This window comes from Oryctolagus cuniculus, chromosome 8 (genome assembly GCF_964237555.1).
Source record: "Oryctolagus cuniculus chromosome 8, mOryCun1.1, whole genome shotgun sequence".
Taxonomy (NCBI): Eukaryota; Metazoa; Chordata; class Mammalia; order Lagomorpha; family Leporidae; genus Oryctolagus; species Oryctolagus cuniculus.
Window position 1 is genome coordinate 14,784,301 of NC_091439.1, and position 15,843 is coordinate 14,800,143.

Genomic DNA, 15,843 nt, shown 5'->3' on the forward strand with positions numbered 1-15,843 from the left:
AATCTTCAGAATTATACTCTAATTGTATAAATAGTCTTACACTATCAAAAGTAGGTTTTAAAATGCATATTTCATTTTTACAGATGGCAAAATTTTTCAAGTGAATGAAAATACTGTTAATCTTTTCATTGAATATAAATATAGGCTCTCCTCTAATGTAATTAATGTAGCCTATACTATTCAGTAGAGAAAAGAAATGTTAAATCATACATAAAAAAGTGGCTAAGAGTATTTCATTACCAAGCCAATTCTGCAATTTCCATAAACTTATGGAAAATGTTATTCACCTCTTGGGGAAAACCTTTGGCAGAAAGTTGAGTTTTGCTTGGCATCCTGTTTGCATCAATTTAATCTCTGGTTAGCCTGTTCTTGATGTCAATTGTGTATACACACTCTCTTCATGTATTTAAGAAAAGCACAATTTCAGTTCTCAGCCCATATTTATTTTTCTACTGGAATTTAATCTCTGTGTTGAGTTTAAGATTTAGGATTCCAGTGTGATAGTTTGTGTACTATTTGCCATGATGACTGTATCCAAGTGATCATATGAGGTTCTGAAATTTTGGTGCTTATTCTGTTACAGGCTCTTTGTCTAAACATTTGTGGTATAAAATAAGGACATCACATGAAGTATGGTTATGTTTGTGATGTATGGTGAGCCTTTTAGAAAATTCTCATGTCATTCAGTAGCATGGCTGCAGAACACATATTAAGAAAATTTCTAAGTGAATAAAGAGGGTTCTTAGAGTCAATAAATGTATGATGGAGAAAAGCAACAAAGTACAGTAATAAAATTTAGCCAATAAACAGTGTTATTGATAAAAATTATTTATATATAATAAAATATTAAGTGTAAATGTCAGTATTAATCCTTCTATGGGAGTTTTGAGTACCTGAACAAAATTATTTGTGCTTTATATTGGTTTGCTTTTTAGTTACTGAAGGTTGAGTTATCTAGAATAACCGTTGCTCTTTCTAAAACAAGTCAATGATCTAACATATAAGAGAGTATTAAGGTACATAAATTGAAAATATTTATATTCATATTAATATTGTGATGAAAATTTAAAAGATAAAGACCATTAAATTGAAGACTAAGTTACTTGCCCCAAGTCATCAGACTTCATTTCCATAAATAAACACTTGATTAGGTTCTATTAAATGATACCAGAGGGAAATGGACATGCACACAAGGGTATTTTTTTTTTTCTAGTGTGTGGCCTGACCCTTGAGTTATATCAGGTAGAACTGATAGTTAATGAACTATGCAGTTTCATTGTGACCTTTGGTATTATGATTTCAGTTTTTGTTCTAGGGAGAATTTCATCCTCAATTATGGAAGAATCCTCCTTTTAGCTTCTAATTTATCCTTTAATTTAAGGACAAAACCATCATTATCTAGTTACCACCTTCATGTTATCTCATATTAATTGTCCAATCCCACCAACACTTTAGGGTTTCTTCTGTCAGAGAATGTATGCTGATTTTATCCTTTCATCATACTGAATTCATAATAGAGGTTGTTCTTAAGTGATCTATTGACAGGACTCTTTGATTAAATTCAAAGCATTATTCATCTCTTTTATGGTTCGCTAGAGAAACAGGAACAATAATCTATTTATCTTTCTCAGAAAACCCTAATATATGGACATCTGTCATAGGAATTTGCTTTCATGATTATGGAAGCCAAGAAGTTCCATCATATGCTGTTTAAGCTGGAGATCTAAGAAAACCAGTGATATAATTCATTCTAAGTTCAAAGTCATGAAGACCAGAAGAGTGGTTGGTGTAACCCTTAGCCCAAAAGCCTGATAACAAGGATACTTTTGATTTAAAGGCCTGAGCCAAGGACTAGGATATTTGAGGGTAGTAAAAATGAATGCCCTAGTTCAAGATGTAAGAGCAATCCTGCCCTTTCTCCACCTTTTGTTCTAGTCCAGTCTCAATACATTGATGATACCAGCCTACTTTGATGAGGATGGGTCATCTTTACTCAGTCTACTGAATCAAATGATAATCTCTTCTGAAAATATTCTCAATGACTTACTTAGAAATCATGTTTGACTGCTTATCAGACCATCTCTTAGACCAGCCAGGTTGACACATATAATTAACTATCATACTTTCCTCCAAATATAAATTGTGCATTTCAGATAATGCTGGGTACTAGAAGGAAATGTATGTTTTTGCTTTTCTACTGTGTGATTTAGAAAATATTCACAAATAATCTGTGGTATTGTTAGGCTATTATTATTCTTACTGTTGAAGTAAGACCGTCCCAAAGGGACAAATGCCATATGTTCTCCTGACCTTTGACAAATAATAGAGCATCTAAAAGGCAGTCTGCAGAAATGAAACTGATACTTCGAGAAGCAATTACTTTGAAAGCTCTTGTCTTGACTGTTGAGGAACAGTTTGGCTTTTTTCTTTTTTTTTTTTTCCTTCTTTCTCATACTATCTGTTGAACTCTTACCCAAAATAGAGATAATCGTGTGTATAAACTTAACTCTAAATGTCTCTTAATAAAAAACAAGCATGGAAATAAGACAGAGGAGAGGAAGGGGGGTGGTGGGAGCAAGGGCATCGTGGAAAGATTTACCATGTTCCTAAAGATGTAGCTGTGAAATATATGAAGTTTGCTACTGCAAAACTTTATATTTCTTCATACATTCATATGGACTTACTTCCAAGGGTACAGTTTAAAAACTTATTATGGGACCCAAATCCCCTTAACCTGGATGATAAAAATAACATTTTTAATGTTAGAGTGAGCATAGGGATAAAATTAAGTGATAAAGTGATCATATAGATAGGACTATGTATTAAAGTGATCATATAAATAGGACTAAATGTTTGACTATAATAGAATCAAAAAAGAGTGAATGTTCCAATATGGGAAGCAGTCCATAGAGCAGACTCATAGAATGAAGATCACTTCAAATAACACTCTGACCTCAGAATCAGCCCTTAAGGCATTCTGGTCGGGCTAAAAAATCCATGAGAACAGGTCAGGCATGCAAAGCCAAACACTGTAGCAAAAAATGTCCCACATGAAGGACTTCTGTGGGTGAGACCTCAATAGAAAGAAGTGGTCATCAAAGAAGGATGTACTTTACTCTGAAGAGAAGAGAGAACTTCTACTTTGTCCATGGCCTTGTCTTAATACAGAAGGAGTCACGATTCAAAAGGCTTCCATGACCTAGCCTAGGCAGCTCATGTCAAGAGCCTCAGGTGTTCACTGATGCCATCCAGAAGAGTGTTAATTATTAACTTAACAACAGGAGTCACTGTGTACCAACTTCCCATGTGGGACCCCTCTCCTCAAATAGTTGGATTATGAGACTTAATAGTAAAACTTGATCACAAAGATTTAGCTCAATTTATTATGTGGAGGACATTTTCTATGTCTTATAAGCTATAGTGCTCACAAAAGACACACTATCCTTGGGTTCTTCTCCAAAGTTAACCTCTCAAAAAATATATGTATATATATATCAATATGTATATCAAACTATATCTATATAAACATATAATAAATCAAACCTCAGAATGATTTACTTTTATTTCATTAAAGAGTACTTTCTTTCCTTATAAAAAAGTCCTGTTGGTGTTCTATTGCACAGTAGCATAATAGTTAACAATAACATACTGTACTTTTCTAAATAGCTAGAAGAAAGACTTATGAATGTTCACACTACAAAGAAACCTTGAATATATGAAGCGATGGATGTTAATTATCCTAATATGATCATTAAAATATATGCATGTATCTAAATATTCTGTTGTACCCCTAAATATGTAGGGTCAGTGTTTGTTAATAAATAAAAAAATAAAACCAGAAAAAGAAAAAAGGAAAAAAGTGTATTTATCTAAAAGCATATATCATTTTAACTTTGTACTCTACATTTTATTTTCTACATCATGTAAGAGACTAATATATTTTAAGTAACTATTAGTTTATGTTTTTGAGCACACACTGTATAAAGATATAATTTTATGAAATCAACAATCACAAGATGTGGTGATGGCGGTGTAACAGAGCGGTTTACATATTGTATGGGAGTTAAACTGGTATATATTGAAATTAGAATGTTATAACTTAAGGGTATTAAATATAATCTTACTAGTAACCACAAAGAAAATAGAATACTTACACAGAAAAATTTTAAAGGGGTTCATTTATTTGAACGGCAGAACAAGACTCAGTCCTCCAAATGGCTGCAATCACCACGTTTGGGACATGCTGAAACTAGGATGTAGGATCTCCGTCTGAGTCTCCCACATGGATGAAAGTAGCCCAAGTACTTGTACCACCATCCCCTGCTTTCCCAATTGCATTAACAGGGAGCTGGACAGGAGCTGAACAACTGGGACTTGAACTGGATTACCAATAGGAGGGCAGCATTACCCTGATGCCAAAACTAGACAAGGATGCCACAAGGGAGAAAACTACAAATTAATATCCCTTAGGAATATTGATGTAAAAATACTCAATAAAATACTAGCAAACCAAGTTCTGCAACAAGTTAAAAAGATTATACACGTTACTAAGTGGGATTTATTCCTAGAATGTAAGGATGGTGCAACATATGAAAAGCAGTCAGTATAATACACCACATTAACAGAATTAGGGGGAAATATCCATGTAATCAGTTTCCTCAATTGATCCAGGAAAAATTTCCAAATATTCAGTATAGTTTTATATTGGTCATTTTTTTGTTTGTACTATTAAATACCTAAAAAGAAAAAAAATATTCCTACTGAGAAATATTTAGTATAGTTTTATAATGGTCATTTTTTTGTTTGTACTATTAAATAACTGAAAAGAAAAAAAAATTCCTATTGAGAAAGACTTAATAGTTAAGTAACCAGCCCAAAGTTATTTGGTGGTAAAATGTGGAGAATGAATTAGAAACTGGATCTTTCTGAGTCCACTAAGATATGTCACCTCTATGAAAAGACAATAGATTTGTCAGAGTTATTTCATTGGTGCTGTAGATTGAGTGGTGTGGAAATGTATATATAGTTTGCCTGCGCCACGGCTCACTTGGCTAATCCTCTGCCTGCGGCACTGGCACCCCAGGTTCTAGTCCCGGTTGGGACTTCGGATTCTGTCCCGGTTGCTCTGTGCTGTGGCCCGGGAAGGCAGTGGAGGATGGCCCAAGTGCTTGGGTCCCTGCACCCGCATGGGAGACCAGGAGGAAGAATCTGGCTCCTGGCTTCGGATCAGCACAGCATGCCAGCTGTGGCGGCCATTTTGGGGATGAACCAACAGAAAGGAAGACATTTCTCTGTCTCTCTCTCTCACATCTAACTCTGCCTGTCAAAAAAAAAAAAATTGTATCTTGTCACTCCCCCTCTTCGTGGAGGAACGATACAGGACCCTGCGCTGTTCTTTTGTCTGCTCGGCCCTTTCCGGGTTTGCTGCTGGTTCTTCCCGGGTTGGCTACCGTCCCTTCCACCTCAGTGGAAGGGCAGTTCCCCCTGCCACTTTCCCCACTTCCGCGGGGGAGCGGCACACCGCCGGCCGGCTCTCTCGGGGGCTGCACAGGTGTTCCTTCAGATAGATGTTCCTGGTGCATGTTGTCTCTCTCCTCCTTTATAGTCCTCTTCCACCAATCCCAACTCTGCTACCCACACGCCGAGTACGCTGCTCTCCTCCAATCAGGAGCAGGTCCTGCTGTTTATTGGTTGAACTGGAGGCAGCTGTGTAGAAGCTGTTTCCTCCTCTCCCAGTGCTATATTGTGGGAGAGCAGATGCATAAAATAAGTCTTAATTCGAGTAACAGTCTAGTCCCAGTTGCTCGCCACAGATCCCCCTTTCTTTTTATTTTTGGCATTGATACGCGCCTGTCTTCGGTGCCCCGTGGCACACACTCTGCTCTACTTGCTAGAGTTGCCCACAGGTGCTTACAAGCCCTACCAATCAGGCAAACCGAATCCGGGTCCTCTCTTCGCCATGTTGTGAGGAGGTTTTTAGGCGCTGATGGGTGCCTGTGTTCCGTGCCCTGCAGCGCATGCTCTGCTCTGCTAGAACTGCCTGCAGGTGCTTACAAGCCCTACCAATCAGGCAAACCGAATCCAAGCCCTCTCATTGCCATCTTGTGGGGAGACTTATTGGTGTTGATAACGTGCCTGTCTTCGGTGACCTGCAGCCGCCCACAGGTGCTTATCGTCATACTAATCAGGCAGACCGAATCCAAGCTCTCTCATTGCCATATTGTGGGGAGGCCTTATTTTTCTCTGTTTCTCTATCTCCGGGCATTCCTATTTCTCCTATTTTACTTCTATCTACCAGCATTCCTATTTCTCTCATTTTACTTCTAAACTTCTGTTTCTCTTATCCCCGCGGCTTCCTGGCACCCGCCCCGTGGCTGCTTCTCGGTGCCTCGCCCCGCAGCAGCTTCCTGGCTCTGGGCCGCTTCCTGGCGCCCGCCCTGCAGCGGCTTCCCGGCTTTGCACGCTCTGCGGTCTCCGCGCCCTTTGCGCCCGCACCATGGCCTTCGCGCTAGCCCCGTTTTCCTACTCGCACCCCGTGCGGTCTCCCCGTTTGTGCCCCACGCACTCTCTCTGCGCGCAGCGGCTTCCGCGAATCACACAGCCTAGCTTACGTTTCCGCTTCTCGGTTTTCAGTCTAAGTTCCCCGGGCTAACCTAACGAAATGCAACCTATAGCTTATGTCTCCGCTCCCGGTTTGGCTTCCCGTCTTTTGCTCCCCGGGCTAATCTGACGGATTCCAACCTGGCTTACGTCTCCGCCTCTGGTTTTAGCTTTTTGCCTTTTGCTCCCCTGGCTGACTTGAAGAATTCCAACCTGGCTTACGTTTCCACCTCGGCCTGCCCCCGTGGCTTCATCCTCCCTAACATATTTTTCTTTACCCGGTATGTTTCCTAACTTTTCTTCCAACAATATTCCTCCCTCATTTCTCCTGGCTTCTCCCCACAGTCCGTATCCAAGTCTGTTTGTTCTAGCTTTCACTTTCGCTTTTAATCTCCTAGCTTCCCCGCCATAGTCCGCATCCAAGTCTGTTTCCTCCAGCTTTCACTTTCGCTTTCAATCCTAACTTCTTCCGGCACTACTTCCGTCCGGCTTTTCCCTAGGCTCTTCCCTAGTCTCTCTCTCTGGTATTTTCCCGCTTCTTCCCGCTTCTTCCCTCCTAGGTTTCCTATCCGAGTCACTGCACCATTATGTCGCTCCCCCTCTTCGTGGAGGAACGACACAGGACCCTGCGCTGTTCTTTTGTCTGCTCGGCCCTTCCCGGGTTTGCTGCTGGTTCTTCCCGGGTTGGCTACCGACCCTTCCACCTCCGTGGAAGGGCGGTTCCCCCTGCCACTTTCCCCACTTCTGCGGGAGAGCGGCACACCGCCGGCCGGCTCTCTCGGGGGCTGCACAGGTGTTCCTTCAGATAGATGTTCCTGGTGCATGTTGTCTCTCTCCTCCTTTATAGTCCTCTTCCACCAATCCCAACTCTGCTACCCACACGCCGAGTACGCTGCTCTCCTCCAATCAGGAGCAGGTCCTACAGTTTATTGGTTGAACTGGAGGCAGCTGTGTAGAAGCTGTTTCCTCCTCTCCCAGTGCTATATTGTGGGAGAACAGATGCATAAAATAAGTCTTAATTCGAGTAACAGTCTAGTCCCAGTTGCTCCCCACAGTATCTATAGTTCCTACTGTCATTAAGTTTAAAGTCTCATTGGAGAAGATAATTTTCAAATATTCCTAATACTGAAAGTGTTATTACTGTGAAAAGTGTTTTGAAGGAAGAGAACACAGCTCTGTGGGAACAAGTAATGTTAGTTGAAGAAGACTGAGTTGAGAAGAGGCAAGGATGGAGGAGCATTCCAGAGAGAAGCGCAAGTGCAGAGATTCTCTGGAAGGAGAAAGCATCATGCTTGAGAGAGAAAAATATAAGACAGTAGAGGTAAAGAGGAAGTTAGAGAGGGTTATAGTTTGGGAGTCATTGGAAGATATGCAAGACAAAGCTGGGAAGGATGTGTTTTAGCTGAATAGTGCAGTCCTGATGTGTCCTTTGAAGTGTTTTGTTTTCTCTTTATATAAAAAATAATGGAAAGCCATGACAGTTTTCAATCATGTTATGGGATGATTGAATTTGTGGTTAATGAGGTGAGCATTTTTCAGATTATCGTGCAGTTAAGCTCTTTACTGACCTTCAAAGATATGGTAGACATTTTGATTATGAACTTTTGTTGAGTATGTTTACAAAAATCACCAGTTGAGTTTCTGTTCCCACTTTGCTTGCAATTTCTGGTATCTCAGCTTTTCTAGTAAAGACCACTGATGCCCTTCTTGGTGGCAGAACTGAACAATGAATGAGGGCCATAATTTTTACCAGGGGGAGTGATAGTTAATGTTAGAAACATTGACGGAAATAAGGAACAACCGTAGATCCTCAATAAGTTTTGTTCTCAAATTTGCTCTGGATTGTTAAGCAAAAAAGGAAAATAAAACAAAGCATGAATACATGGGGCCAAGGCTGTGGTGTAGAAGGTTAAGGCACCACCTGGGGTGCCCATATCCCACATGGATGCTGGTTTGTGTCCTGGCTGCTACTCGTCCTATGCAGCTCTCTGCTAATGGCCTGGGAAGGCAGTTGAAGATGGCCCAGGTGCTTGGGCTCCTGCACCCATGTGGGAGTTCCTGAGGAGGTTCCTGGCTCCTGGCTTCAAGTTGGCCCAGCTGAAGCTGGGACCTAAGATCTTCTTTCAGGTCTCTAACATGTGTGGCAGGGGCCCAAGCACTTGGATCACCTTCTGCTGTTTTTCCAAGGCTGTTGGCAGGCAGCTGAATCAGAAGTGGAGCATCCAGGACTTGAACTGGCGCCCACAAGGGATGCTGGCATTGCAGAAGGCACTTTTATCCACTAAGCCAAACACTGCCCCCAACCTGGGGTCATTAAGTTCTGAGAATTATAAGTCTTTCTTTGGATCTGAACTTGTAGTTGGGTGTTAAGAGGTCCCAGGTTTGAGAATGAGCAGGATGAAAGGAATGAGTCATTAGAGTGGCTAATCTCTCTAAAATGATTTTCTGTTTAAGTTTGCAAAGGTTGCTTTTGGTTTATTTGTGGTTTCTCATTGCATTGTTTTACTTTGGGCCCTTTTGAGATACTTTTATTTCTGCTATGAGCTCTATTCATTGTGTCTAATAAATGGATATGAGTTTAAACAATTTTTTTTTCTACCTCCTTCATGTAGCACAGAATGTTTTGGTTAGGAACATTATTTCTTTCTTTTGACAAGTTTTTTTTTAATTGACAGGTAGAGTTATAGACAGTGAGAAAGACAGAGAGAAAGGTCTTCCTTCCGTTGGTTCACTCCCCAAATGGCCACGATGGACGGAGCTGCGCCGATCTGAAGCCAGGAGCCAGGTACCTTTTCCTGGTCTCCCATGCAGGTGCAGGGACCCAAGCACTTGGGCCATCCTCCACTGCCCTCCCGGGCCACAGCAGAGAGCAACAGGGACTAGAACCCGGTACCCACATGGGATGCCGGCACTGCAGGTGGAGGATTAACCAAGTGAGCCATGGCTCTGGCCCTCTTTTGACAAGTTTTATCAGATAGTAACATGCTAGTTTCTGATGGGATCTATGTATATTTTAACATGTGAAATCCACACTGCCTGAATTAAAAGGATATTTATATCAGTGTTTTTGTAAAGGCTACAGTTTGATCTGTAACATGGATGTGGCTCTTAGCTTTGGATACTGAAAATTCAAGTTTCCAGTGTTAATTATTATTCCTGACCTCAGTGAGAGACATTACTTGTAATATTAGTGTTTGTTGAATGCTTTGTAGCTTACAAAATATATCTTCCATCATCTAACTTATATGTCTTTTTAAGAAACATGTGAAATAGATAATATTCACATTTGATAGTTGAGGAAATCAAGCTTAGGAAGACAGGAAACATCTTATAACCATGTAGAAGTTACCTGGAGTTTGAACTCAAGTTCTCTAGAATATTCTTTCCAGTATAGCACCTGACTTTATTACAATGTGTGCCTTTGGTTAGAAAGACTTGGCTAGACAGATTTTGTATATTATCCCTGAAGAGAAATGCAAAACTTATGTCCTACTGCAGTAGGAGTGTTTCATCATTGTAATGAACATTTGATGGTTTTGCTTGATCAGCATGCATTCCTTCTTTTATTATGATTTCTCTGATGTTCCTTGGAGAACTACATGCCATCCATTTTTAGTCCATGTGGTATCTCCAGCGGTAGGTATAATCCAGGCTTGACCAGGATAATCTTGTATCTCTTTTACCAACATGATTGATTCAGGGATGTGACCCAATTCAAGGCCATCTGAGCCAGTGATAATTGATTCAATGACCTTTGTTCAAATTATATCTATTAGGGTATTTTAAGTTCTGAGAAGACAAACCTATAGTTGTTGGAAGCTATCTTTAAATCACCTATAGGGATCTTGCTGAGGAAGGAGCCAACACAAAGGAGATAACGGCTGAGAAATGGAAAGAGAGAAATTGAGTCCTGACAAAAATCTTTAAACTCTTAGATCCATAAATGCCTGAAATAGGTTTTACTTTAGACTTTTTAATTGTATAAGCCTATTCAGTTCCCTTTTATTGAGCTCAAGTTTTACTGTTCTTTCTGAAATTTGCTAGGAAGAGACTGTAATTAATGCAGTTTTCTTTGTTTACAGAAGGAAGGTAGTTAAAATTACTAAATGGTAAGTATTAAACAGTAATGGAAGTTGAAATTAAAATCAACCCATCAAACCTAAATTAAGTATTTGCTAAATGATTAAAATGACACTGTATAAGTACAATTTGCCTTAGTAATATAGTGATATAGGAATAATTGGTATAATGGACTTTATTTATTTGATGAGGTTTTTCTTTTTAAATCAATGACTTTTTTTTACAGTAGCATATTCCACATTTTAGTTAAAAAAGAGCACTTTCCAGTAGTCATCTGAAATTAAGATATATATCTGTTGTTCTAAATTCTTGATGTTTTCTGTGGTACATGATAGATAAATGATTTGAGCACACATTTTTCTGAAAAGTGTCAATTTTCCAAAAGCCATGTATCATGATAGACAGAAAAAGTTCTGATAGTCACACCCAGCTTTTTAATTAAGAAATATAATCAACTTTCTAATGAAGAAATTTGGAGACTGATGCAATCCCCTATCTGTATTTTAAAACTGAATATATTAAGTATGAGGATTTTATTGCTGATTTGAACCCTGGGAACTTGCCCTATCTATAATGATGTATGTGGCCAATGAACTTGCACACAAGGAGATTGCACACAAGGAGATTTTAGTAAAATTTTATTGAAAAGGTAAAGAGATGGAAACTTCTACAGCTGGTCAACCAGGTGGGCATCACAGAAGACTGAGAGCTAAGTCTGCAGTTTTTATGGACTTGAGTATGGGTCCTCCACTTCTTCTTCCCTCTTCCCTCTTCTGTGAAAGTGTGGGTGAGGGGTTTCTGGATGTGGAATTCTCCTAAATAAACCTCTCTGGACAATACTGGCCATTAAAGTTCTTATCTGTTGGAGAGAAGCAAATGACTCCTTCTGATTAGACTCCACTGATTAGAACCTTGTGGGCCAGCTGGATCTTCCTCAAGTCAGTGAATTTCTTTTGATAAAGGACAGACAAGGACACCTTGGGCTAAGGGAGACAGGGAAGAGTCTGGGTCCTGCTTTCAGGACTTGTTTCCTTGTTCCAAGGCAAATAAATTTATTTTCTTTGGTCCCTCTTAGACATGTAGGCTAATATGTACCTATATGGATTGTGGAAAAATGGAATTAAAAGGTAAGTTTATTTCAGTGCAAAATTTTTTGAATTCTGTGCATAATTGAAAAAATTTCCCATGACTGTTTTAAGACCCCTTGTATGTGAACCAAGCTAAATGTGATAAGGACATATGCCAAGCTGAAACTTAAGAGAAGTTTAGGAATTATATAAAAACATTTGTTGGTCAAGAATTTGGAGTATAAAGAGAACTCAAAGAATTCACTGTGCTCTCTTCATTCTGTTTCTGCCGAAAAACCTAAGCAGACAACAGATATGCCTCATTTCTGATCAGCTATAGTGTATGGTTACATTGAAAAATTTCCTTAGGGAAAACGTGAATGGTAAATTCTGACTTATTCAACGAGATAAATAATATGCAGTGGACATTTTCATTGGGTAATTAATACACATTTACTACTCATTTATGACTTAAAAAAGAAGTCTAAATATAGGTTGGCAATTTAAGAGACATTCAAACTGTCTGTGGGATATGAATTTTAATATGATACACCTGAGGATTTTTCACATATACAGAAATCAGCTTACTGATTTTCTTGTTTAAAAAGTGAAGCCAGAAGATAATCATTCTTAAGTATGTGGTGAGGAGTGTGATTTCCATCACATCTAGAGTAACATATTTAAAGAACAATTTGAAATTCTATAGATAGATTTTCAAATGCAGATTTCAGTTATTTGGGTAATATATGCAAAGCACTCTTATAAAGAATATACAATCTTGATGATACAGTGAGGCTAATTTGATCACATTGTTCTTTACATTTAATTGACTGATTTTAAGATTTCTTTTTTTTTTTTTTTCTTGTAGCAATTTTATTTTGTAGGGAGAAAATAGTTCACCCTCTTTCAGAATAAGTGTAATCTTATTTGACTTTTTTGGAAACTAGGATCATCTTTTTTCTCAGATCATCTCAAATCTCTTACAAAAAGACAGAAACCTGTTGTTTCTTTTAGTGGATACTTGGCCTCATGTTACTCTCTCCATTTGTAGTTTCTTTTCTAAACATGTATTTATATATTTTATTTGAAAGACAGAGTTACAAAAAGAAGGAGGGAGGGAGGAAGGGAAGAAGGGAGGGAAGGGGGGTGGAGAGAGAGAGAGAGAGAGAGATAGAGAGAGAAATATCTTCCATCTGCTGGTTCACTCTCCAAATGGCTACAGTGGCTGTGGCTGGTCCAGGCTAAAGCCAGCCAGGATCCCACAACTCTGTCTGGTGCTTCAGATGGTTGGAAGGGGCCCAAGGGTCTTCTGCTGCTTTTCTGAACACATAAACAGGGAGCTGGATCAGAAGCAAAGCAGGTGGTACTTAAACCAAAACTCTGTATGGGATGTTGGTGTTGCAGGTGGCAGTTTAAACCCACGTGCCATAGTTCTGGCCCCCTGATATTTTCTAATAAATATGGATTGAATAGATGGTTTCCCTTAAGCATCCCAGTTGTTTTTTATTTAGGAATGAAGTTGTAATAATTTTCTAATTCCTCTCATAGGTATACTAAGGTATAGATGCCATTCTGATGCCAGACAGCTAGGGCTGTGTGATACCAAAGTCCTTGATCTCCCTTCAAGAAAGAATCCCTGAGTGAGTCAGAGAATAATGAATAGTGAGCAGAAAGTGTTTTATTGAGAAAGCAGAGATACATACCTCACAGATAGGGTGGCGTCTACTTCAGGGCAGTGGCTCTGTCTCTGAACAATGTTTAACATTATATGGATTGTTTAATGAAAGCTATGTACATTCTAATAAAAATAGAGGTAGTCATGGTTTTCATGGGAAGTAGGTAGAGATTTTCCCCAAAATCGAGCTACTGCCCTTTATGCTTCTCATATGGTCTGTTGTTTCTATCATAGTGGCTGGTAGGTATGTCATTTAGCTTGCAAATGTACCACAATGAGTGTATAATGAGCTGTAGGTCAGTCTGTCAGTTCTGCTTACCAAACTTTCAGCTGAATTTATCACATATTTCCTTCTGGAATTAATGTTGTTCATTGACCTTTATTTCATTACATTTACTTGATTTCTCAATCTTTGCTGTTTTCTAAAATAATAATTATTCTAGTGGGATGTTTTGAAAAAATGCTATGCAATAATTCCATATAAGTTTACTAAGAATGCTGAAAAGTGCCTGAAATACTTACTCTAACATTACTTCCAGTGTTAAATAAACATTTTCTATATTATAGATGGGTGGATATATAGGTTAAGTAAGCGATATAATTTTATTAGCATTTGTTCATACTATATATCATTTGTCACAGATAGATTCTGAGATAATATCTAGCTATCGCTGCCTCACCAGTGAAACATTTGACCCAAGAGTTTTCATTCTGGGAGGGTTTAATGTGACCAATTCAATATCTTTTTTTAAAAAAATGATTAATATAAAGAGAACAGATTTTATATATTTTATAAGTACAATTCTAAGAAAATAACCATTATAACCTCCTTCCCTTTTTCCCTCCCTCAATTCCCCTCCTTCCTTCCTTTTTTTCTTTAATGTTTGCAAAAACATAATTTCATAGTACCATTCAGTTATTTTATTGAGTTTTGGTAGTTTGTGTTTTATAAAAAGCTTGAACATTTATCTGAATTATTTAATATATTGGCATAACAGTGTTGAGAATAGCTTCTTATATTTTTAAAAGATTATTTAGAAACTGATTTTGCCTTCCTAAATCCATATTAGTAAATTGTTTCTCTTTTTTCACTTGATCAGAATGGCTAGAAGTTTTATCATTTTTGTTAAAAATAAAACCAGAGCAACAACCAGGGCCCAGCCAGAATGAAGGCCAAGAGCCCAGAACTTCTTCTGAGTCTTCTGTGTGGATGGCAGGAACTCAAGTACTTGAACCATCATCTGTGGTCTCCCAGGATATGCATTAGCAGAAGCTGGATTATAAGTAGAGGAGTTGAACCAGGCATTGCAATATAGGATGTGGATGACTCAAATGGTGACTTAACTGTTGCATGAAACACCTGTCCCCATCTAATTTCTTCTTTGATCCCCTTGAGTTATTTGAAGAGTGTTAATTATTTCCATTTAGTTTGGAATTTCCAACTATATTTCTGTAATGCTTCTGTAATGGCTTTCTAATTTAGTACTATTTTTTGTCAGAAAATACACTTTATATGATTTATATTCTTTTATATTTATGGAGTCCGCTGATTGTGATCTATTTTGGTAATTGTTTTGAGCAGACTATGTATTAGAATTGCACTTGAATGAAATGTCTGATCACCTGTTGTTAGTTGGAATGTTCTATAAATAGCCATTAGATTAAGCTGGCAGATGGCATTGTTTATGTATTCTGTATCTTTACTGATTTGCTGCCAATTTTTGTATTAATTACTAAGATGGGTGTTGAAGTATTTAAGTGTAATTTTGGCTTGATTGATTTTTCCTTTTAGTTCGGTCAAGTTTTGCTTAATAGATTTTGAAGGTCATTGATTAGATATGTAAGTGCTAAGGACTGCTATAGCCTCTTGATAAACTGGCCTTTTTACCATTTTGAAATGATTCTGTTTATCTCTTACAATAATCTCTGTTATAAAGTCTGCTTTGTCTGCAATTAATACATATTCACTATTATTTTGATTATGTTTGCATAGTTATCATGGTATATCTTTTCTGTATTTTTTTCTTTTAGCCAATTATTCTTAATTATACCTAGTTTTCTTCTAGGTAGCATTTAATTGGTTCTTGCATTTTGCCTAATAAAATAGTCTCTGCCTTTAAGATGGGGATAGTTATGCCATTTATATTTAATGTTTTGGTATGTTTGTGTTTAAAGCTACCATCCTACTACTTGTTTTCTATTTTATCCATTATTGTTTTATTTTTGCTTTGTTTCTGCCATGTTTTGGATTAATTCTGTAATTTTTATTTCATTTAATCTCCTATATGTGTATATTGTAACTGTTGCATTATCCTAATTTCTTTCAATTTATAGCATACATTTTTAATTTAGCACATTATTTCTACAAATAATATTATGCCATTTAATGAATAATATAGGCAACTTACAAATTTACTTCTT

At 38.0% G+C, this 15,843-nt stretch overlaps 1 protein-coding gene across 22 annotated transcripts in view; it reads left to right on the forward strand.

Annotated features, from left to right (window-relative positions):
* IQCM (IQ motif containing M) overlaps positions 1-15,843 on the forward strand; it is a 577,684-nt gene that overhangs the window by 58,316 nt on the left and 503,525 nt on the right. For 4 of the 22 annotated variants that reach the window (XM_070047451.1, XM_070047450.1, XM_051819364.2 and 1 more), the window contains one exon: positions 13,296-13,387. The exons of 17 other annotated variants lie outside the window; for them this stretch is intronic. The gene's annotated coding sequence lies outside the window, so the exon portion shown is untranslated. Of the gene's footprint in view, positions 1-10,682; positions 10,710-13,295; positions 13,388-15,843 lie in introns of all 22 variants that reach the window. One more of the 22 variants, XM_051819378.2, reaches the window with a different exon arrangement.